This window comes from Phyllostomus discolor, chromosome 9 (genome assembly GCF_004126475.2).
Source record: "Phyllostomus discolor isolate MPI-MPIP mPhyDis1 chromosome 9, mPhyDis1.pri.v3, whole genome shotgun sequence".
NCBI lineage: Eukaryota > Metazoa > Chordata > Mammalia > Chiroptera > Phyllostomidae > Phyllostomus > Phyllostomus discolor.
Window position 1 is genome coordinate 31,406,297 of NC_040911.2, and position 23,048 is coordinate 31,429,344.

Consider the following 23,048-nt stretch of genomic DNA (forward strand, 5'->3'; position numbering starts at 1 on the left):
AGGTTACTGACAAACACTGTAGAATTTAGACATGAAATAACAGACATGAGACTGGAAATCAACCAGTAAATTATTATGAATGGAGAAATACATCTCAAACTAAAGGAAAAATACGTATATCCAGAGGGACCCTGTTGATTGAATAGCATGGAGAAAGGTTCATGGCTGCTATTACTAAGAACAGGCTGGTTCCCTCTTCAGGGCTTGTATGAGTGTGGATGAATTTAGGTATAACCTAACTGGGGATGGATGGTAAGTTCTGGAAACAATGTGATTCTTACTAATGAATGATATATTTCTATTATTCCTCCAAGCTAACATTTCCCTGGAGGGGACTTTTATTTCTGACAGAGTATTTAATCAGGGACAGCAGTGATCATCCTAAACATGCTAATAAACTCTTTTTTCCTATGAGTCCCTACACACAAAGAATAGATCTTTCAATAACCATGGTAACAGCCACAGCCATCTGAATAGAGCATAATAGCTTCAAGTACATCATCAAATAAAATTTTATTGGCAGGCAAGAAAACTATGGGATTTCATATAAAATGTAAAGAAAGAATTGACATTAAAATTATTTTTCTTTTATAAAAATAACAGCTGTAAGTTGGAAGTTGGAATATTGAAAAGCATCTCTGACACCTTGTCACTTTGCTATCACTTACTAGTAGAGAAACTAATGTAATGAACAAGGGAATGGAAATCTTCACAGATGTAAGAAGTTTTGACAAAGATATTTGTATTGAGAATAGCTTGTATCTGTAATCATAGCCTATATTTTAAATAGTAATCTTTTAGAAATCACAGCATTATGACTACAGTTACATTGCTTTGCAATGGATCATGGTTTGTAATGTTCCTGGCTATTTTAACCAGCAAATGTAGTACTAATTCATAAAAAAAGAACAGCTTATTGCAAAGGTTGAGGACAGAATTGCTTAGGATGCTGCCACCTTCAGGAATTTTACTTTATGATGTTTTATATATACAATACTTGGGAATACATTTTTGTTTAAGAGGCATTAAAAATTCTCTGTACTTAAATGATGATTTTATCTGAAAACAGAGAGTTGAATCGTGCTGTTGATATTGAAAAATTATGTTTTGGGAAGCATTTGTAGTGGGCTATGTTACTCCATTAAGAAAAAGGATATTTGTTGTAAAACATATGATGTGAGTTTCACATACTTTTAATATTATCCCTGACTTAGCAAAATACATACATCACTACAAGTGATATATAACTAAATATAATAACTAAATAACTAATAATATCTGTGCTCAAAAGGAATAAATGATAAAACAATTTACTTACAATTTCTTATAATTTGTAAGTTTATTGACAATAAACTCCTTAAATTTCCTCAATTCTCAACATAACCTGAAGACTAAAGTCACAGATAAATAAGAATTAAAAGCATTCATTTAAACATGTTTTTATCATAACATTTATATTATGTTTCTGTGCAAGTGACATTCTTCTAAAACACTCACTCCCATTAAGAGGTATTAGTTTATTAGATTATTTTAGTACAGGAATAAATGTTCTTTTAACCACTAAAAAAAATTCACACAATAACTTGAGAAGGTTAAAATTTCTTTTTTTTTTAATATATTTTATTGATTATGCTATTACAGTTGTCCCATTTCCCCCTTCACTCCCCTCCACCCTGTGCCCCCTCTCCCACCCACCTTCCCCCTCTTTAGTCCATGTCCATATGTCATACTTATGAGTTCTTTAGCTTCTACATTTCCCGTACTATTCTTGCCCTCCCCCTATCTATTTTCAACCTACATTCTATGCTACTTATTCTCTATACCTTTTCCCCCTCTCTCCTCCTCCCACCCCTACTGCTAGCCTCCCCTTGTGCCCTCTATTTCTGTGGTTCTGTTCCTATTCTAGTTGTTTACTTAGTTTCTTTTGGTTTTGCTTTAGGTGTGGTTGTTAATAATTGTGAGTTTGCTGTCCTTTTACTATACATGTCTTCTTTATCTTCTTTTCTTAGATAAGTCCCTTTAGTATTTCATAAAGTAAGGGCTTGGTGATGATGAACTCCTTTAATTTGACCTTATCTGAAAAGCACCTTATCTTCCCTTCCATTCTAAATGAGAGCTTTGCTGGATAGAGCAATCTGGGATGTAGGTCCTTGTCTTTCATGACTTGGAATATTTCTTTCCAGCCCCTTCTTGCCTGTAAGGTCTCTTTGGAGAAATCAGCTGACAGTCTGATGGGAACTCCTTTGTAGGTTACTGTCCCCTTATCTCTTGCTGCTTCTAGGATTCTCTCCTTCGTTTTTACCTTGGCTAATGTAATTATGATGTGCCTTGGTGTGTTTCTTCTTGGGTCCAACTTCTTTGGGGCTCTCTGCGCTCCTTGGATTTCTTGGAAGACTGTTCCCTTTGCCAGATTGGGGAAGTTCTCCTTTATTATTTGTTCAAATAACTTTTCTACTTGTTGGTCTTCCCCTTCTGGTACCCCTATAATTCGGATGTTGGAACGTTTAAAGGTGTCCTCGATGGTCTTAAGCTTTTCTTCAATTTTTTGAATTCTTATTTCATCATGCTCTCCTGCTTGGTTGATTCTATCTTCCTTCTGGTCCACTGTGTTGTTTTGAGACTCAGATTCCTTCCTTTCACAATTGGCTCTTCTCCGTGTGTCTTCCTGCATCCCCTTTATGGTAATCTGCATTTTTTCATGTAATTTGGATCCAAAATCCACCGGTTCCGTGAGCTTCCTGATCACCAGTGTTTTGAACTGTGCATCTGATAGATTGGCTATTTCTTGGTCACTCAAAAGCATGAGTCCTGGGGGTCTGATCTGTTCTGCTGGAAACATGTCTTACGTCTTTCCCTGTCTCTCCTATTATTTTACTTATTTATTTATTTTTTCTCCGGTCTGGTCGCTCTTGTTACGGTTGGGGGCGGAGCCTTAGGTGTTCACCGGTGCTGGGCGCCCCAGTCGCTAGCTTGTGACGTTATATGTGGGGGCAGGGGTGGGAGCAGGGACAGGAGGGATCAATGGCGACCCTTCCTTTCTCCTGGAGTCAGACACTTCCCTGGGCTTCTGGGCCGTGAGCTCTGCCCTGGTCCCCAGTCGCTGCCCCACTGATTCCCCCAGCCGCTGCTTTCGTACTCAGGGATCACCGCTACACCGCTGCGCTCCTGCGCCCCGGATTGCTGTCGCGCCGATTTTGCGCCAGATTTCCCCTGAACTACGAGCGCCTGCGACCCGCGCCAGCCCCGTGCCCGCTCACTCGGCTTGTAGTCCCCTACCGGTCTGGATGTACGGGTCTACTTCAACTTCTAGGCTGTCCGACTTCCATTTAGATAAATCCTCCGACAGTTCTGATATTATGACTGCAAATCATTGTTGCAAATTATTGTGGTTCTGTTCTTGGTTGTGCGAGGAGGTACGGTGCGCCCACCTATTCCTCCATCTTGCCCTAGAAGGTTAAAATTTCTTTCCACTCCACCTCTACCCCTCTCTACCTCTCATACAGATACTAAAGTATCTCCTGCACAATGGTACTTGGAAACATGATACACACACAGTCACACACACATCAACAGGCACTCAGGCATACATGCATATAAACACATACACAAACACACGTGCACACATAAATTTTATTTTGGTTTTAATTTTACAAAAATTATACTCTATATATGTAATACTGATCATATTCTATAAATGTAATACTTCAAATTTGATTTTGTCACTTGACAACATACCAATGACACTCTTATTAATAACTATACAATATTTCATAGATAAAACTCTTCTTTATTTGATAATTCGTGTTTGCTTTTTAATTTTTAACAATAAAGAGTAAGATGATTTTGGGTGTGTATAGTTTATGGATTTTGAGGTTACAGAACAATTCCTTCACCCTCAAAACCTCCCTCATGTTATCCTTTGTAGTCACCTGCTTCCTGTTTCCCTAACTCCCAGAGACCGCTGAGCTGTTCTCCACACTTACAGCTTACTTTTTTCCTTTTTTGAGAATGTCATATACATGGAATCACACAATATGCAGCTTTTGAAGCTGGTTTCTTGCACTCAGGACAATGTCTCTGATCTTCATCCAAATCATAGAATGTATTAATAGTTTGTCATTTCATCAATAATTTGCTCCTTCGGTATGGATGTACCAAAGTTTATTTATCCATTCAGAGGCTGACAGTTTTGGGTTGTTTTGAATAAAGATGCTATAAACATTCAGGTACAGTTTTTGGTGTAAGTGAAGATAATTTTTATTCCTGTATAGTTAATAACTGGGGGTGGAACTGCTGGGTCAAATGGTATGATTAATTTTTAAAAAACTGCTAAACTTTTCCCATGTGACTGTACCATTTGTAGCTGCAGAAGTTGTGTAAGCATTCCAATTGCTGCCCATCCTCACCAGCATTTGATGTCAATATTTTTTATTTTAGTCATTATGACAGTTTTATAGAAGTATTTATTGATTTTAGTGATTTTTTGAATATATGATTGGCATTATTTTTTCCCATTATTTTTTCCCAGCTTCGGTTGTCTTTACAATGTCTTGCATAGAGCAAATGTTTTTCATTTGGTAGTTCAATTTATCAATTTATTCTTGAATGGATTGTGTTTTTTTATGTCACCTGTAAGAATACCTAACCACAGATCACAAATTAAAAATTTTTTTTCTAAATATTTTATGATTTCATGATTTCAATCCAGGCATATGGTCCAATATCTCTTAATTTTGGAGTAATTTCTGAGGGGTAATTTGACATGCATTTTCTTACCTGTAGCTGTCCATTATTCCAGCACTACCTTTTGAAAAGTATAACTTTTTTCCAATGAGTCACTTTTGCACTGTTGTGGGATCTATGTGTTTAAGTATGTATATATGTAGGTATATGTTTTTGCACCACATGCTGCAAAAAAATCTTGGTTCATATATAGAGTTTGTATTTATGATGAATTGGCTCTTAAGCAAGAATTCCCAATTGAAATGTAAAGGAATTATTAATTTTACTAGATATTAATTAGAAGAATTAATTAGAAGAATTTGGAAACTTTTAGTTTCCAAAAAGTTGTAGTAATGTAACAGAATATAGAGGTCCCCCCAAACAGGGAAATCCCCCACTAACCTGGCTTGGGGTAAGGGGAAGTGGAGCAGGGCCTTGGAGAGTTGCTTTGCATATCTACAGAACTTGGCCAGTGTTTTTGTGATGCTGATGGCTGTGCTTGCTGCCTCTGAGCCAGAGATGAGAGTGACTCTAACTCTTGATGTCTCAGTGGGGCTTGCTGTGCCCGCAAGAGAGGCTTGGAGGTGACTCCTACCATCAAGGGGCCTGCCAGCCCAGACTAACAATGGTAGGGACTAACAATGGTAGCCAGTAAGGGCAGGAGATAAGGGGAAGGGCAGATATAACCCAATGCGGGAGGGGTTGGAAATGGGGTTATGGAGGAATATGTGCCCTGGGATTTAAACCCCAGTGCACAGAGGCCAGGCTGGAGCTCTGTACCATGTAGCTTGGAAGGAAGGTAGGAGACCCAGGAGAGGCTCACTCTCTCTTTCTCACTGTCTTCACCGTGCAGCTTGGGAGCAGAGGAGGTCTTGGCCACACAGTTCGAGAGAAGGCAAAAGGTGCACCCCCAGCTCACCAAGAAGAGGGATCATGCGGTTTCGGATTAAGAGCAGGAGCCTGGCTGAGCATGGATAACTGGAAGAAGCTGGAATACAGATGGGGAGTCCGCCCAGCTAAGCTGTAGACTTCTATTTCTTTTCCTGAGAGACAATCCCCCTGACTGGGCTGGTTTGGCAAGGGGAGGCAGGACCGAGTGTTTGTGGGTGTTTTTTGTTTCTAAAGGGCATGGGATTTAAAGGCATAATTCCACCATTACTCTAAACCTGTATAACTGTTGAGTAAATAGTTCCTTTCCTTTTCATAAGACTGGCATTGGGAGTCACGGTTTTTTGGAGACAGGCAATAGAACCCAGAGTAGTTCTATTTCAGTAATTCACATTCTTACCAAGACTGAGAGAGAATGTTTTTACATGCACTTTCTTCTCATCATTGAAAAAAATAATGGAAAAAATAAAACAAAAAACAATTCTTTTAAAGAAATGGACACATCTGGATGGGTAGAAGAGAAGTAGAATGCTTTCACATGCATGGTGACCTTGTAGACAACAATAAATGTTTCAACATCCATGAAGAAAAAAAAAGAAAAGAAAAAGCTTGAATTCCTTATATTTGCCAACTTGATGTGTGGAAAGTTGTATTTGTGATTTAAATGTTAATCTCTTTGATTTTAATGAAACTGAAGTTCAATACTTTAATTGGTCCTTTGCATTTTTCTTTCTGTGAACTCCATTCATTCAATTTGTAGGAGTTCTGTAACTGTCCAGTTAGAGGCAAGTTTAGAGTGAGAATCATTTCACCTCAGCCCAAGTGTGCTCCTTTGTAAAATTGTAGAAAGCATTTTTGCACAAGGTTGCTGTGATGTAATCATGAAAATCCTATATAGAAGTTACTGTCATGGGAACTTAATATTTGCTAACATGTAAAAGCAAATTATTTTTTTGGACTATACTAACTTTATTTCAATTATTATGCCTTTTTATATTAGAATTTAGTCTCCATGTCACATTGCTCTTACATGGTTTGAGTATTTATTTCCAAGCAATTCAGACACAAGAAAATTGCTTAAATATAGCAATTTACTCCAACTGGGGGATGGAGAATACTGACTTAAATATAGGAAAATAGCAAAAGAGTGTCAGACATTGGAAGTGAACTGTTAATGTGAATCTTGGTTTCTTTACTTGCTTACTGTGCCACCTTGGGGCAGTTATCTGAATGCTTTTGATAGGGGACTCAAGACTTGGAAAATTTTAGCTTAAGGTAAAAAGCTGCAAGTCTAGCAAGTAATGTGTATGTTAAGCTTTTGTTAACATACACATTCCTGGGAAAAGCAGCCGACTTCCTGGGGCACTGATAGAAGATTACCTCCTGGGAACATCTGCCTGTTCCAGGAAGAGCAGACGACCACCCCTCCCCCTTGGAAACAGCTAACTGCCTAGGACTGGAATGTTGCAGCTCTTGAATATCAAAGCCCTCACCCCACCTTGTTTGTCTTCCCCCACCCCCTTATAAAAGATCTGGCCAGGAAAGAGAAGGGAAGATGGTTTGTTAGGGTATGAACCTGCCATCTTCTCTCGGATCTCGGGCTATCTGAATAAAGCGCCCATAAAAGATTCAATTGCTGTCATTGCTTATTGGATTTGGAAGTGACAGGCAACCCGAAAGCCGGTGTCTTTTCCAGTTACACTTTGACCCTTGATTTCACATCTATAAACTGAAGAAAATAATACCTGTTTCATGTTTTGTGGAGATTAAATGAGATAAAGCATGTAAGGTCCTTAGTACAGTGTCCACCACAAGGAACTCTCAAAACAAATGTTTCTGTAAATATTTTCTACATTCATTCAGTTAGTTGTAGAAAAGACAGTTGTCTGGCAACCTTGCGTTGTACATAGAATACAATCACCCTTTAAGCTTTACTTAACTGATTACATCTGTTTAAGGCTTGCCTTTATTTTATTTGACCAGTTATCCTTTGTGAGTGTTAATACTTTCTAAAGACAGAGCAGTGTATGCATGCACACGTGGATGCACGCACACACCCCCAAAACGCAGAGGTAGTTGCTTTGTTTAGACAACTTAAATGTTTTTATTTAATTCTTTACTCACAAGAGAATCTTCTTTTCTATAAGCAGAGAATGGAAAGACAAAGTTCTGTTTCTCGTTGATCATACTCTATAAAATACTTTGCAACTTGATTTTTAAAAATTATATTCACATATAAATAAGGTCATACATATATAGTAAAATGTTGGGCATAAGAGCTTAGTCTTCTATGCATTGCCTTGTAATTTCTCAAAAATATTTTGATTGTTTACTAGGTTTGAGGAATTTGTCATGTTTGTTTAGGGGTTATCTTTGTGCATGTCCTTGGGTCTATATTTGTTCATTCCAGCAAATAATTTCCTTCTCAATCAATGATAAAGTTATGCAGAAGATTTAGTGAAAGATACAATGACTTTTATATACTCTATATATGGACTCTATAGCCCTTGACCTTATTAAATTTCTTAGTAGTTAGGGATGTTTTTCCTGATGCTTTTAGAGTTTTACACACACAATTATGCCACCTGTGAAGAAAGGCCATTTTTACATCCCTTTTTCCAAACTCTAGGCCTAATCTCAAAAACATATTGATCAAAAGAAGCCAGATGCCAAAGAGCATAGCCTTTATAATTTCATTTGTTGCATTCTTGTAAGGACTATACAAAACTAATTTATGGTTATAGAAATCAGAAAAAGTTACTTCTGTGGCAAGGGAAGATTACTGATTGGAAAGTGGCATGGAGAAATTTTCTAGAGTTAATAGATATGTTGTAAATCTCGAGCTGGATATTGTTTACCTGGGTACATGGGGTCTGGCCAGAAAATATCCAGCCATAAAATAAGAAAAATAGACATTTATTGAAGAAGATGCAAGATAAAGGAAACATTGTACATAGGACAATGAAGTTTCAGTCCCCTACAAATTAGGCACCTTGAAACCACACAATTCCAGTCGCCATCAGCTGCCCCATTGTATTTTCCTGAATCTTGTTGGTGGTCTGAAATTTCTTCACGTTCAAAGGTGATTTTAGTTTTGGGAAAAGTCGGAAGTAGCAGGGCCAAATCTGGGCTATAGTGGGGCTGAGTCACCTGGGTGATGTGATGTTTCACCAAAAATCTCTGCACAAGATTTGATGCCGAGTGGGCACATTGTCGTGATGAGGCTGCCAATCATAAGTTGCCCATAGCTACAGACTTCTGAATCATCCAGACAGTTTCCTCAGATAAATATTCAAGCTCAAGGCAAAATTTGATCCAGACTTGTTGCTCTACTCGCTTAGTCAGTTTGAATGTGACAGCCACACAGTACACATGCTCACTCAACAGTATCTACTGCCCCCACTGACTAGTACAGTGAAGTCATCATTGTTCACACATGCACATTCCAGTCCACTCTCTTTGGTTGCCAGGGTACACCAATGTCATTCAAATGATTCTCATTATATAACGATGGTTGGACTTTTTCCTGACAGACCTTGTATACATATTTGAAAATTCATTGATCTGTGCAACTAAGATTGGCGCATTCTCCCCTGTTTAAATTGTGCTTCAATACAAAATCACATTTATTTTCTGGTAATGGAGTATTAAAAGTTATGTCTGAGGTCTCCACACAGTGGTATTTTGGCTGAAGACTATCCTTGACAGACTGGGAATAGCAATCTGAAATCGAAACCTCGAAACTCTCTGAAGACTGTTACAGTCAAAGATTCACATCAAGATTTTAGGTCATTACAAACCCAGTAGTGTTGGGAACAAGGAAATTAAGAACTAAATTTAACCTTAATAGACAAGAACCACATTGTAGCTAAAAGGTAATGATAAGGGAGACACAGGGCAGTTAAGCAAACATCCCGTGTCTAGCAGACGCTCTCCCCTAGGTAGGCTAGATAAGCAATGCTTTGTAGTTTTTAATGAGAAAATAGAAAACTAGCTAGCTAGAGCCAGGAGATTACTAGGTTAATGAACAAACAGCCTGCCTTCCTGCCTTATGCAAGAATGCTTGGTTTGAAATTCCCGCGCGTGGTCTTTGTAAGCGAATTGCTAACTGCCACGTCTGCTTCTGTATAATGCTTGCTTGCCTGCCCCTATATAAGAACATAGTTGCTCGGCGAGGCTCTCGTTTGCAGCTCCTTGTGGGCACTGTGTCACTGGACACTTTGAGAGTTCGCCCCTGCGCAGGTTAAACTTGGCCAATAAAGTAACATCTTTGATACCCTGAAAGTCTCCGATATTGGTTCTCGCGTGTGCTGGATGCTGCAGTAGCCAGCTGAAGAAGGAGAGATGATCACCTCCACTGGAATAGTGCCGATTGAATACTTTTAATTTGAAATCTTGTCCAATCTTGTGCTAATGAGAATAATGATTCAATGAATACTTTTAATTTTAGAACTCATTGTATTTAGATATACAATACATTGATATTTATGTATGTTACTTATTTTTGTTAACTTATCTTGATAGGAGTTTACTGACTTTGAAATTGTAACGTGGCATGCAGGCAGTTGCAATATCCACCTGTTAGTAACTTAAATCAGCTGGAAAATGCCTGTAATTACATGAATTTAAAAATAGAAAACATCTATATGCAGGTGAACAAAATGTGTACATTCTTTTCTCAACATGGAGCATGTAAAATAGGTAAAAGGAGTGGGAATTACTTTAGTTGAACATTAGCTTGAATGCAAGGGACCAGCCCCTGATAAGAGAAGAATGCGGATCTGTTTTTCAGAGAAAGGTTGAGATGCAGTTTGCTTTGTAAACAGCAACTGTGCTGAGACACAGAAAAGCAGAGACCTGTGCTAAAACACAGTGCCCAATACCATCTGCTTTAATCTTCTATTTTATTTATATACAAATTTCCAAAAGTACTAGTTTAAGAATAATTAGAAAATTAGATTCCTTCTTTTAAAGTGTGAATAAAAAGGTTTTAAATTCTTGGAAAAGCATTTATTAGATGCTTAGAGACAAACTGAGTTAAGGTGAAATCATACTCTTATTTGCTTATCCCAATAGGCACACTATGCCATAAGGGAGTATAACTTCCCACCGTCCTGGCTTTAGGCATATTCAGCCATCCCTTCTCTTGGTCATTAACAATTGTCTCTAGGGCTAACATTGAAACTCCAAAGACTCTAAAATGCTAGGAAATCCGTGGATGCCTTTGGAAATCTCCTTCTTGTCTGGGAAATCTCTTAAAGATAATGGGCCACTTAGGGCCTTACTGTGCCTCAACCCCGGCAGAGTACATTTAACAGGGGGCCAGCAGGGAGGGCTGGGGGGCAGGCACGGGGCGAAGTAAGAGTCTGGTAGGGCACCAATCTTTAGAACTTTTGGTATGGGGAGGATATATGGTCATGCTGGGTCTTGTCAAGAATTTGGGACTTCTAAAGTTCAGGAAATATGCTCAAAGCTTGTCTGAGTGCCAGAGTGTATACTGGAGGAAATATTTGGAGATTTCTCATTTTAACCCTAAAAACTGCCCTGAAATTTTGGGAGTACAACTCAGGGTACTTGGTAACCAGACCGGAGCAAAGATTTAAATCTAGGGGTCTCAACTTCTCATGCTTACCCATTTAAAAATTAATCATCAATATGTTTCACAATGTTCAAATATATAACAGAGTGTTTATGAGAAAAATTATATCCAATATTTTAAACCCCTATTCTGGTTTACCAGAAGCAACCCACTTTCGATGCATTTGAAATATACTCTTCAATTTAAAAATTTAGATATATCAACTGAATTTCTTCTATGGAAGAAAAGACTATTATATAGCTGTTTTTAAATCAGTAAACATAAAATTCCTGTTTCACACAGACATTTCTCTTTCAATCCATCCTCCCGATTCTTTATCCCATGATTTTTGGTAAGATGACAATTCAGTGCTTACATAACTCTAACGTTCACACTAAGCCAACAGTGCATACTGTGCTCACATCTTTTTTAATGTAATTTTTCACTTCCCTTGGAGTCAGCTAACAATTGTCTTTTTGCTCAGATGTGTATGTACTTTTCTGATACTGTCACAGAACTCTGAAAACTTAGGTAATCATTCACTCAGGTTTTTTTTTTTTTTTAATTTGTGTATTTGTTCCTTTATTTGACACTGTCTTTTGTTTTCTCTGAGTTCCAATTCAATCTGGCTATTCTCCTTATCAGATTACTTTCAGGACACCCCTTCCCTCTTGCTCTTAGAATTTTCTGCTCCTTTCTCCTTTGTTGAATCTCTTGTTTCCCAGGCCCATGATTTCTGCCTTCTTTGTTTATCCCTTTGTTTTGAGAGAGCAATTTCTGAGAAACAGCGCATTACGAGTACTTATTTTGAGACTTGACATATGTGATTTTTTTTTACTTTCACGCTTAATATCACTACTAGATATAGAATTAGAAATTAGAAATTAATTTCTGTTAGAAATTTAAATATATTACACCATTACCTTCTGACTTCCAAGAATGCTGTTTGAAATTTTGTTATTTAGTGGGATTTTGGCAAAGAGAACACATATTTGTGTTTAATCTTTAATATTTAATCTTCTTTATTATATCACATTGGTTTCTTGTCCCCTCAAATAAATTCTGTCTGCTCAAGCATGTTTATTTACTTTCAAAGGGCAAGAGATAAAGTATTGATTTGTACATCCAGTGAGGTATAACATGAATAATAATTTTTTGAAAATAAAAACAAGTTTTGATAGAGAGGAGTTATAGTGTAGTTGAAAAAAAAAAGTAAATAGTTCAAGAGTTCCAGAATATATCACAGAACTCTGGAGTTACTAAAATACTTCATAACATTTCTACTTGAGTACCTACTTATTTCTTATGCTTCTTAAATTTAGGATGGTAATGTAAAAATTGTTTGGGACATTCTCTAGTTCTTGACTTACATTACTGGAACTTTCTGAAATTCACATTCCCTAAGGCCTAGGGGTGGGCTTATATGTTATAGAGAGTTCCACTGTAAATTTTTTAATTACATTTCACCTATGGAACACCATTTTCTGTCATGTATTTTCAACATTCAAGAACATATATTATTTTAGTCTATTCTTGTACTGTATAACTGTTGAGATATTCAGCTGGCTTAAATTCAATAATCATCAAATTGAACCAAAAGTGATAAAGCTTCTGGCCTAGTGATTTTCATCTCTATTTCAAATGTATTAAGTTTATGAAACCTTGGCTTATCTCCTCTAGTATTATTACTTTTGTTTTTATGACTTTCACTTTATTTGCACAGTAATAAAATGAGATGAGATGAAGTGAAGAAAAATATATATACAAGAAATTCTTCGTGGAAAGAAATTGAATTGTGGTGGGGAATGAATTGTGGTGAGAAGACTTTCTGGTTGGAGACTGCAGGTTAAATATACCCCAAATCAAATCCAAATAATTACGGCATCTGTTTTAATCAACGTAATGGAATTAAAACAACTGTGAGTGTAGAAGGATAAAAGCAGAGAATAGACAGACAATTGCAACTATGTTTTGGATGCAGACATCAGATGTATAAGGGGTATTTGAATCAGTAGACCTTTGAAAGTTGGAGACAGAGGTGTTAAGAATTAGAGACAGATTCAGATGGAGAGGAAAACAAGGGTAAAAGTCAATATTGGGAAGTAGTTAAACTCCTTCTTCCAAATTCTGCACAGCTGTTAGATGGCCCTCTTTACCCAAGAAGATTAGAAGTTACTCTCTGGAGAGGTTCAGCTTGAGAGACTCTGGACTTGCAGTCACCCCCTTGCTGAAATGTGGGTTAAACAATGTCTACATTCTGAATAGTAAGACCCTAACTCCTTTCCTCCGTTAGCTCAGTGATGGTGCCTGCCAAGATTATTTATCCAAGGTAGGAAAATGGAAGAAGATTTCTCCTGGATAAAAGCTAACTGGCCTCATCCACCCCACCAAAGACTTACAGACATTGAGACACTGAGACTTAGGAATACTCAACCCCATAACAAAGGCTATTAAGTTCTATCCATGCGCACTAAACTTTTATTCAGCTTTTCATTGCCTTGTTCTTAAATATGAATGGCATAAAATTTCTCAGCAATCCTGAAAGCTAGAAAATAAAGACTATTCATGACACCAGCTCTTCCATATTTGGGGATATTTATGATTTACACAAATTTAGGAAAAGGAAGCAAATGATTTTGTGCATTATCTATGAATAATACAACTAGAATTGTACTTTTTTTTGTTTTGTTAAAGCAGTATGAAAAGAACTGAACACCCTAAGAAAAGGATCATCCCCTCAAAGCATAACCAGCAAGTGCAGACAAGCTCTGGAGAACACAGACAGTTGTGAAATGGTAAACACGGGGTGGTTGGCATTCTCACTTCTGTGTTTAAAAACGTCCCATAGTTAGTGAGGTTTATATTCTATTGGCTAAACATATTTCCATTGGCTTTCTGGAAGAAACTATTTATGTAATATGTATTTTTAGAAATCACAAGAGAAAAAGCAAATCCAAATTCATTAAATTTAAGGAAATACTGACTGAAAAAGCACTTCATGGCTCATTTTGATGTTTGAGGAGCCAGGGGCGTGTTCTGCCTTTAATCTGGGAGTTCTGCTCCCAATAGGCAGTGCTGGCCAAACAAGGGATGTAGTTGCCCTCAGGCTGAAGACAAGATCCTACCTGTTATCTCTAAGCTTTAATTATGTAGAGTCCCACTCTCTGATACAAATAAACTGTGGATGAGTGAGACTGTGCTCAGAAATAAAAAGGATGCCCAGGTTCTCAGTCTGGATGTACTTAAGATGTGTATATACATATATCATATATATGTATGTGTACATAAATAAATCTTATATATTGATAGCATATAATATACTGTACATATGATATATAAAGTATGTATATTATATTGTATATCTATATCTCTATAATTCTAGATATATTATATATTTATAATTCCAAACTAATTTAATTTAGGTGCTTATAGCCTTATTTACATCAAAATATTTACTTTTCTTGCTATTCTATACTAATAGAAGTGACAAAGTACCTGGACAAATTAATAATAAAGGTGATTTATATTTCTTAATTTAAGTCTTTGTTCTGCTATTTTAATGCCACTCCTGGGGTCTGACTTTAGCCTGGAACACAAGGAAGATTTCTCCTGGATAAAAGCTTACTGGCCTCATCCACCCCACCAAAGACTTACAGACATTGAGACACTGAGAAAGCCAGGGAAAAGCTAACTGCTTCCTGGGATAGCCAGGGTGACTGTGTTGAAACAGTTCACATTTGTCCTGCTAGAGGATGCCCACCTGTTTCCTGTGTACAACACATGCCCACGTGGAGAGGGAACTGGGCTGGAGGCCCTGCGGGGGGGAGGGGAGAAAGGCGGGGACCCCAGAACAGTCCTTGAAAGCATTTATAAGAGAAGCACCGCCAGGGCAGAAGGTTGAAGCAACTCAACCAAGTTCAAGTTCTTGTCTCTCCTTTCTTCTGCCCGGGGGTGCATAAACCTTCCTATAGAGAAATGGATGAAGGATGTGAGAGCAGCACCACCTGTATCCAGAAGTCACCCACTAGAGGAGCCTCAGCTGGAAAAGGCAAGAGGACTCGCCTTTGAGGCAATATTGAAGAGCTGACTCTCTTATTTATTTTATATGTACTCTTTTTTTTCTTGACATTTTATTTTCTAAATTGGAACTGCATTTTGTGACTTTGTGACTTAAAATTCTATTCATCTAAGAATAAGCATAAAGCTCATGGGAACTGCCCCCATTTCAGGTAGAGACAGGGCAAGATTATAGCTAGTGCATACATTTTTAAATGATGGTGGGAGACCAAAAATTAAAGCTGTATTTTTATTAAGCCCCAAAACAAATTAATTAAACTGTTTCTTCATCTTCCTGTACGTGGTCCTTTGACTCACTTTAAGGTGATAAACAGAAATAATTAGTTCAATAAGAAATCATCATTAAGAAAAGTTATTTGGTCTCCCACCCTGAACGGTATTGACTGAAATTTTTATTATACACATTTTCTCAATTGAAAAGCAAAGTGTATAAGAAAGTTTCCTAGACGTCACTAGATGTAACACCTGTTCTTGTATGAGAGTTGCCTAACACAGCCAAGCTGGCTGTTGGTCAGTGGAATCTGAGGATGCTCCTTGATAAAGCAACATTCTGAGACATGGGATGAAAGAACTGTGTGCCACAACCACTAATAGGAGAAAGTGATTATTTGGTAATAAACTGAAATTTATTCTTGAAGAAAAGCATGATTGTACAAGATTGTCTTTATCAAGGTAGTAACCACAAAAAGCAAGGATTCTTTGGATTTCTCTATTCCTCATATCCTTTAACTAATATATCACAGGTCTTACTGATGTTAACCATTCCTCAGGCCTGTCTACCTAGCTTTCTCTCCACTGTTATCATCCCAGTCCAAGCTGCAATTGCTTAAGCCTCAACTACAGTAGCCTTCTACAGGTCTCCTTGATCCTATTATTGAATCCCTATAATCTATTTTTATTATGACAATTGAAATGACACACATATATATATCTCCAAATCACAAGCACACACTATTTAAAACCTTCTAATAATAGCATGGAGAAAAATATGTTCATTTGTTAATCCTTATGTGACCCAGCCTTTGCTTGCCAGTCTGACTTCATTTCATATCACTTGGCCCTGTTATTCACTGCTCTCCAGCCACTCTCACTGTGAGCACAACCAGATGATCTGGCTTCCTTTTGTTATTGAGATGTCAGTGTAGGTGCCACCTCCTCAAAGAAGCCTCCTGTGACCATTCCATCAAAACACACTAAGTCACACTGAGTTATAGCATGCTATTTGGATTCTCTGTTGAGTACTCATTTTTATTTGGTATTACCCTTAAGTGCTTATCTGTAGATGTAGCAGATAGACTTTAACATGGCTCCTATCATCCTCTTTGTCTAGTATTTATGTTCTTCTATAATTTCCTCCCCTTGGGTATGGCCAGGACCTCTGACTTGCTTCTAACCTATTGAGTGTGGCAAAAATGATGGCTGTCACTTCCAGAATTAGCTTCTGTTATATGGCAAAGGTGATGGGATGTCGACATTATAAAAGACTCCATTTTGGTAGCAGACTTGCTCTAACAACTTTCTCTTTTGCTGGCTTTGAAGAAGTGAGTTATCTTCATGTTTTGAGAAGCCCCCATGAGAGGGCCATGTGGCAAGGAACTGCAGGCGACTTTTAGCAGGCATACAGTTCTGTATTTGCAAGATACAGGAATATAAAGATATATAAATCTAGATATATATAAAGATATAGAAATGCTGCTAACAACCACATGAGCTTGGAAGAGCCATGTGCCTCATATGAGAAGACAGGCCTGGTCCATATCTTGACTGTAGCCTTATGAGACCCTTCTTAATCAGAGGACCCATTTAAGCTGTGTTTGAACTTCTGATCCAGAGAAACTATGAGATAATAAATGAGTGTAGTTCGAGTTGCTAATTTAGTGGCAATTTATTACTCAGCAGGAGAAAATGAATACCCCACCAATTTACTGTCTCTCCCCAGCTAGGTTATTAACCTCAGTGTTCAGAAGAGTACCTGTCACTTCCTGAGTGTTTAATAGATATTTGTTGAAGGCATCAGGGACAATAATTGGATTGTAAAACAATTTTCAATGAAAACTAAATTCCTAGGATAATTTAGCGTATAAAAATTGAAAATGCAGTAATGGGTCAATGTAGTAGGAGACAGTATGTACTGTGGTGATCAAAACATGGGCCTTGGATTTGAGCAAACCTGGATTTCAACAACAGCTTCTGTGAGATTATGACTCCGATCAAGTAATTTTACCTCTGCTCTCTTGCCTTGTCATCTCTTAAATGATAATGATAATCCTTATATCATATATGAAATAGGTCATGGTAAAGATTAAATAAGATACATATTTAAAGTCTCAAACATGGTATATCATAGGTATACAAGAAGCTGTAGCTGTAAGACGTTCTACCTACCTATTTGTTTTAAATTATTTCTCAAATCCAGATAGAAATTCTAAATACCAGGGACCCGTGAAATTTTTAACACTCTTTTGATAAGGATTTTGCAATCCAAGGAAAAGAAGTCATATTTTCTATAAAGAGGAAGGATGAGGACCACTCTGGAGTATGAGGTCATAGCTTAGAAGGGGATAAACAGAAACGAAATCCAATGAAGATTAGATTGAGATTTGAAATAATACAGTGATTTAAAATCTATCATAAAATACTTAACATTTATTGAGAACTTTATAATATGGCAGGCACTCTGCGCAGTGCTGTAAATGCATAATTTAATGTTTACAACAACACTGGATTACAACGCTTATTTTACAAGTGGAAAACAATTCAAAGACATCAAATAGCTTGTTTTCTCTCAGATTTGTACTGGTGGGAGAAGTGACCCAAGGGAGGCATCTGTGGAATATCTGAGGACAGGAAAAGGGAAGAAGTTAGGATGTGTCTCTTTACTTTCTGTTTCCTGGGGCAACCGCTGCTTCTCCATGGCTCCAGCCCCTACCAGATGGTTGTCTGTTCAAGGTCTCAGCTCTGTCAGGCAGTCCTGTCACAGTTCTAGTTCCCACTGGGCTTCTGGGAAACACCACCACCTCCCCAGCCCTACCAGCCACAGGAGAGAGAGAGCCTGTTTTGCTAATCTCTAAATAGCCTGGTAGGTTTACATCTCAGCATTTCCACATTTGAGTAATCAACTTTCTTATTTAATTTTCTTTATTTGAGAGACTTAAAGTGGTTTCTGTTTCCTCGTTTCATCCTGATGGATTCAAATTTCAAATACAAAATTCAAACCTGAAATTAAATAATCTCCAAAGTCTGTGCTCTTAATTAATCTACATTTTTGTTATAAAATTATCTACTTCAAAAATAGAAAAAAATGTGATTTATACAATTGTCTATGTCAAGAGCACAGTCAAATTACACAGCATTTATTATGTAAAATAATACCTGAGACTGTCAGGAATCTACACTATTCATTTACAAATACTAATGCTTACATTTTCAATAATAATTATTTTACTTGAAGCAACTATTTATATCCATAACATAGTGCATGTTATCCTATGTAAAACGTGAATTGGATTTTGTTTAATAACAATTTAAATATTTGAAAAGGAATAATTCGTTGCTACAATTCTACAAATTCTAACTATAGTGTAAAAATGGAGGCACCATATACTCAATTGAAATAATCAATTTCTTTTTTTAGAGGGAGGGATAAGTTATGGTTAGATTTTTTTTTTAAAAATGACAAGAAAAATAAACTTATTTTCAATGATTCAATAGGACTGCTGCGGTCAAATTGATAAAGATTTTTCAAGACATTCTCAATTTACTGTACTGTTACTTTTATTTGTATTTGGACTCTTAAATCTTTACTTGCCTTTATTAAGGTAGCCTTTATTTTTTAAAAAAAAATTCTTTAAGTCTTTGGCTTAGGTAATAATTTTAGGTATTAAGATTTCTTTGTCCCAAAAGCCATCAATCTTAGGTGATACTTAATAAGATGTATGACTACTATAATGTAAAACATTACATTTGACATCTATACATACCCAAACTCTAGTCTAAATATAGCCTCAAATTTAACTGACATTTCACATAGTATTTTCACATACTTCAAAATCATTTCCTAAAAACAAATTAAATATCAAGAATGAATAAGTAGGTTTATTTCCATTTACTCAGTTAATCACTAGCAGTCTGAGAATTTATTTTTTTTTCTAGTTCTGAAAAATTTAGCTATTTTTTCACCAAAAATTGCTATTATTAAATGTTGTAGCCTCTCAAGCTATTCTTGATTCTTAACTGTTCTGTCATATGTCTTAGAACTCTTATCTGTGTTGCCTTCAGTTGGAAGCATATAATCCTATCTTTTAAATTGCTAACCTCTCTCTTTTTCTAGTTTAAAGAGTGTCTCTTCTGTTAAGTTTCTTTAATTTCATCATTGAGTATACTTTGATTTTTAGAATCTCTAATTTTTTTTTCATATATTTCTTATTCTGCTTCTGCCACATTTGATTTTGTGATTTTTTTACTCTACCAGGAATTTCTTCTTTCATCTTTTTGAATATCCTAGTTATATTTATTTAAACAATTCTTAGATATACATCTTAACATATGCTTGGGCTCATCACTGATGAAGTTCCCATTAACAATAGCAAGGAAATCATTTTAGTTGAGATTTGTAGGTTGTAGAATTATCTGTCAGTACAGAATTGTAATTTTGATCAATATGAGACAGGCTAGTAAGCCAGGACAAGCAGAGCAGGGAAACTGAGATAGATGGTTAAAAAAGCAGTTTGCAACCATTTGGTAAATCCTGTCTTCCCTGAACCAAGGACACTTTAGAGTAAACTGTTTGCATATCTCCTCCCCGACCACAGAGTAAATAGCTTAAATTATCCTGCTCAGGGAGATAAGTAGCAGAAACCCAATTAATGCCATTTGTGCCAACCACACCCAAGAACAGATGCAGTTAAGGGAATAAGTCTCATTCTGGCACATCAGCATAAAGCTGACGAATATTCTATTGCGATTCTCCCCTAAGACCTCTCCTATTCCCTCCTCCTTCCTCCCACCTACTCCTTTAAAAGCTTTTAGGATGGAGGACACCCAGCACTCCCCCTCCCAGGACCATTTCCATGCCTTTCCCTTCTTATTCTTCTTCCTCCAAAGGCATGCATCCCCCGTGAGTCTTGCAACCAGGGAGCAATGAGCAACAGCACCTCATCCTGTGCTAACCCCTGAACTTGTCCTCCAGGCCCCATTTTCCTTGACTTCTTAGTGAGCCAAAGCACCCCAGTCTAGGCTCATGTTACCTAGTTCAGTAACAGTGAAAAATTGTAATGGACTGAAATTGTAATCCACCCCACCATTCTTTTAACGTTGTTTCTATAAGTGCTGACTCTAATATGCAGCTTGTAGATAAATAGCATGTTTGTATAAGAATCTTAGGAACTAACTTCAAAAGATACAGACCCAGCCTTCAGACATCCCAGCTCTGGGAGATTTGCTGACCTTCAACTGTGGAGTCAAGATGATATGAAACCAGATGACAAACCATTAGGACGCACACCAAACCATCACTTGCCTTAATGGAAAGGTCTGTGCTAGTCTGCATGTAGAACTTTGCAACCCCTTCCCTTGATCTCCTGGTTTCATTCCCCTCTCCTTCCTTATAAAAACCTCTGCTTCCACTGAGTGGTGGAGATGGGCTTTGTGACTTGAGTCCCCATCTTCCAGGTGGCCAGCAACGGAAAAGAAACTACTTTCCTTTATATCAGCACCTGCCTACAGAATATTGGTGTTCCTAGTGGCAGGAAGTAGGATCTGTGTTTTGGTTACAGTTCCTCTCCTGTTGCTTCTTCTATCCTAGGCTCTTCGTGGTTTCACTGTCCCCAGCTTTGATAAACATCCTCCAAAAATCACCTGGACTCCCATTGTGAAATCTTTCCCACACAAAGTTGAGAGCCCATACACTACCCGCCAGCTCTAGGCAGGCCCACTCAGAGCCTGGCCTTCTTTCCAATAGCAAACTGAGCTCCTAAACTTTTGAAAAAATTTGTAAGGCAGGCACTGTCTTGATTCTATCATATTTTAATTTTCTGAATTTTATATCCAGACCCTTGTCTATGATTGCTTCTATTTCAATAATGAGAACTAAATCTTACTTCAGATGAGAGAGTTTGAAGGAATTGCTTTTAAGTAATTTTTGCTTTTTGCCTGTTTATCACGTGCTCAAGTAGGAAAATTGAGCTTCTACCTTGTTCCCAGGATAAAGCAATCTGTCTGGTATCATTCTGCTTTCTGTCTTCCTGGAACCACCTCTCTGACCCCACCCTGCACATTTCACTTGAAAGCCCAGCACCACAATGCGACTACATGCATCACTTAAACAATACCTGTGATGGAAATGCTTACCATCATCCGAATCCCTCCTTGTACTATATAAATACCATCTGTAGTACAACCAATGAAAATGGAAATAATTTTTACTTTATCAATAGATTATTCAGTGTCATAAATGACAATCTCTGAAGTACTATTGATATATATCTTAACACATTCTTGTGCTTATCACTGATGAAGTGATATCATACTAATGATATTGATACTATAGTGGCTGGTTTCAGGTGTACATTTTTGGTAAACAGGCATACATTTCTAACACCATAGCATCCTCCTGCATATGCACACATGCACACCTACACACTCCAAATACACATCAGGTGAACAAGTACATGATCCATTCATTTTGCTCAAGAAGTGAATGAGTTAGTGTTCATCATGATAATTTGCATAACCTCTACCACTGATGATGTCTGAGAGAAAGCTGAAATGAGATAATGTATGAAAGATGCACTGGTATTTATTGTTTATATTCAAAACCTTATTTACAAATATTGATAAGGTTTCAAATATAATTATACATATATATACTATAATTATATAATACTGATCACTGTAAGTGTTGGCTACAGTGCTACTGTTGGAGGTTTCCGTTAACATTTTGAAGGAGCAGCTGCTCATTTTGTAATGCATTGGTCAGAACGCTAGAGACTGCTTAGAGTACTTCAAAGTGCTAATAAGATTTACATTTTTATTTTGCATGTTTTCAGCAGGAAGAGTATCAAATATCTCTATTTGAAAACTGAGAAAATGACAACAGTAGTTGGCACCTACATCATCCGCTCCCCCCATGTCACATATGAGTGTTTAACTTAAAATAGAAGTGGAAGTAAGCTTAGAAATGTACATCACCACTATCACACGACAGCTATAAATGCTCATAGAATTTGATGTGTTTGTTGTTATAGGAGGTCCAAGGGCATTATTTGTTGTGGCAGCTCTTTGTGGTGCAGGAAACAGTGAGAAAGGTGTTTAAAATGTTTGGCTTCCCAGACTTCACCCTAGGAGACTATCTAGCAGTGTGAGGTCACTTCTCACCTGAAGGGTTGCTTTGTCTCCACACCCATGAAATCTCATTTTCTCTGCTGACACTGCCAGTTTAAATTTGTTTTGTGCGATAAAAACAAACGTCGGCTAAGAGCTGGATGGGCTCCATTAACACTTCCCAGAAGGTGGTGGTTTAAGTGGTAGTTACCAACTCTGATTTGTGACTTGAGATTTACCAATGTCTGGGCTCTTCAAAAAACTTGACTAATATTTGGAACACAGGCTAATTTTTCAGAGCCTTTATCTATCATAAGCAAGAGGAAAAAACTAAGAATGTTCCTTAGGTAACCGGAAAAGACACTGGCATTCGGGTTGCCTGTCACTACCAAATCCAATAAGCAATGACAGTGATTGAATCTTTTATGGGCGCTTTATTTAGATGGCCGGCTATCTGAGAAGA

General features: G+C 37.3%; 1 long non-coding RNA gene across 1 annotated transcript; it reads right to left on the reverse strand.

Moving 5' to 3' along the window:
- Window positions 1-248: 248 nt before the first annotated feature.
- On the reverse strand, window positions 249-23,048 carry LOC118496685. The gene is made up of 3 exons (XR_004899242.1): window positions 22,917-23,048; window positions 5,876-5,880; window positions 249-259 (listed from the first exon to the last, which is right to left on the reverse strand). It is a non-coding gene; the product is annotated as an uncharacterized LOC118496685 (long non-coding RNA).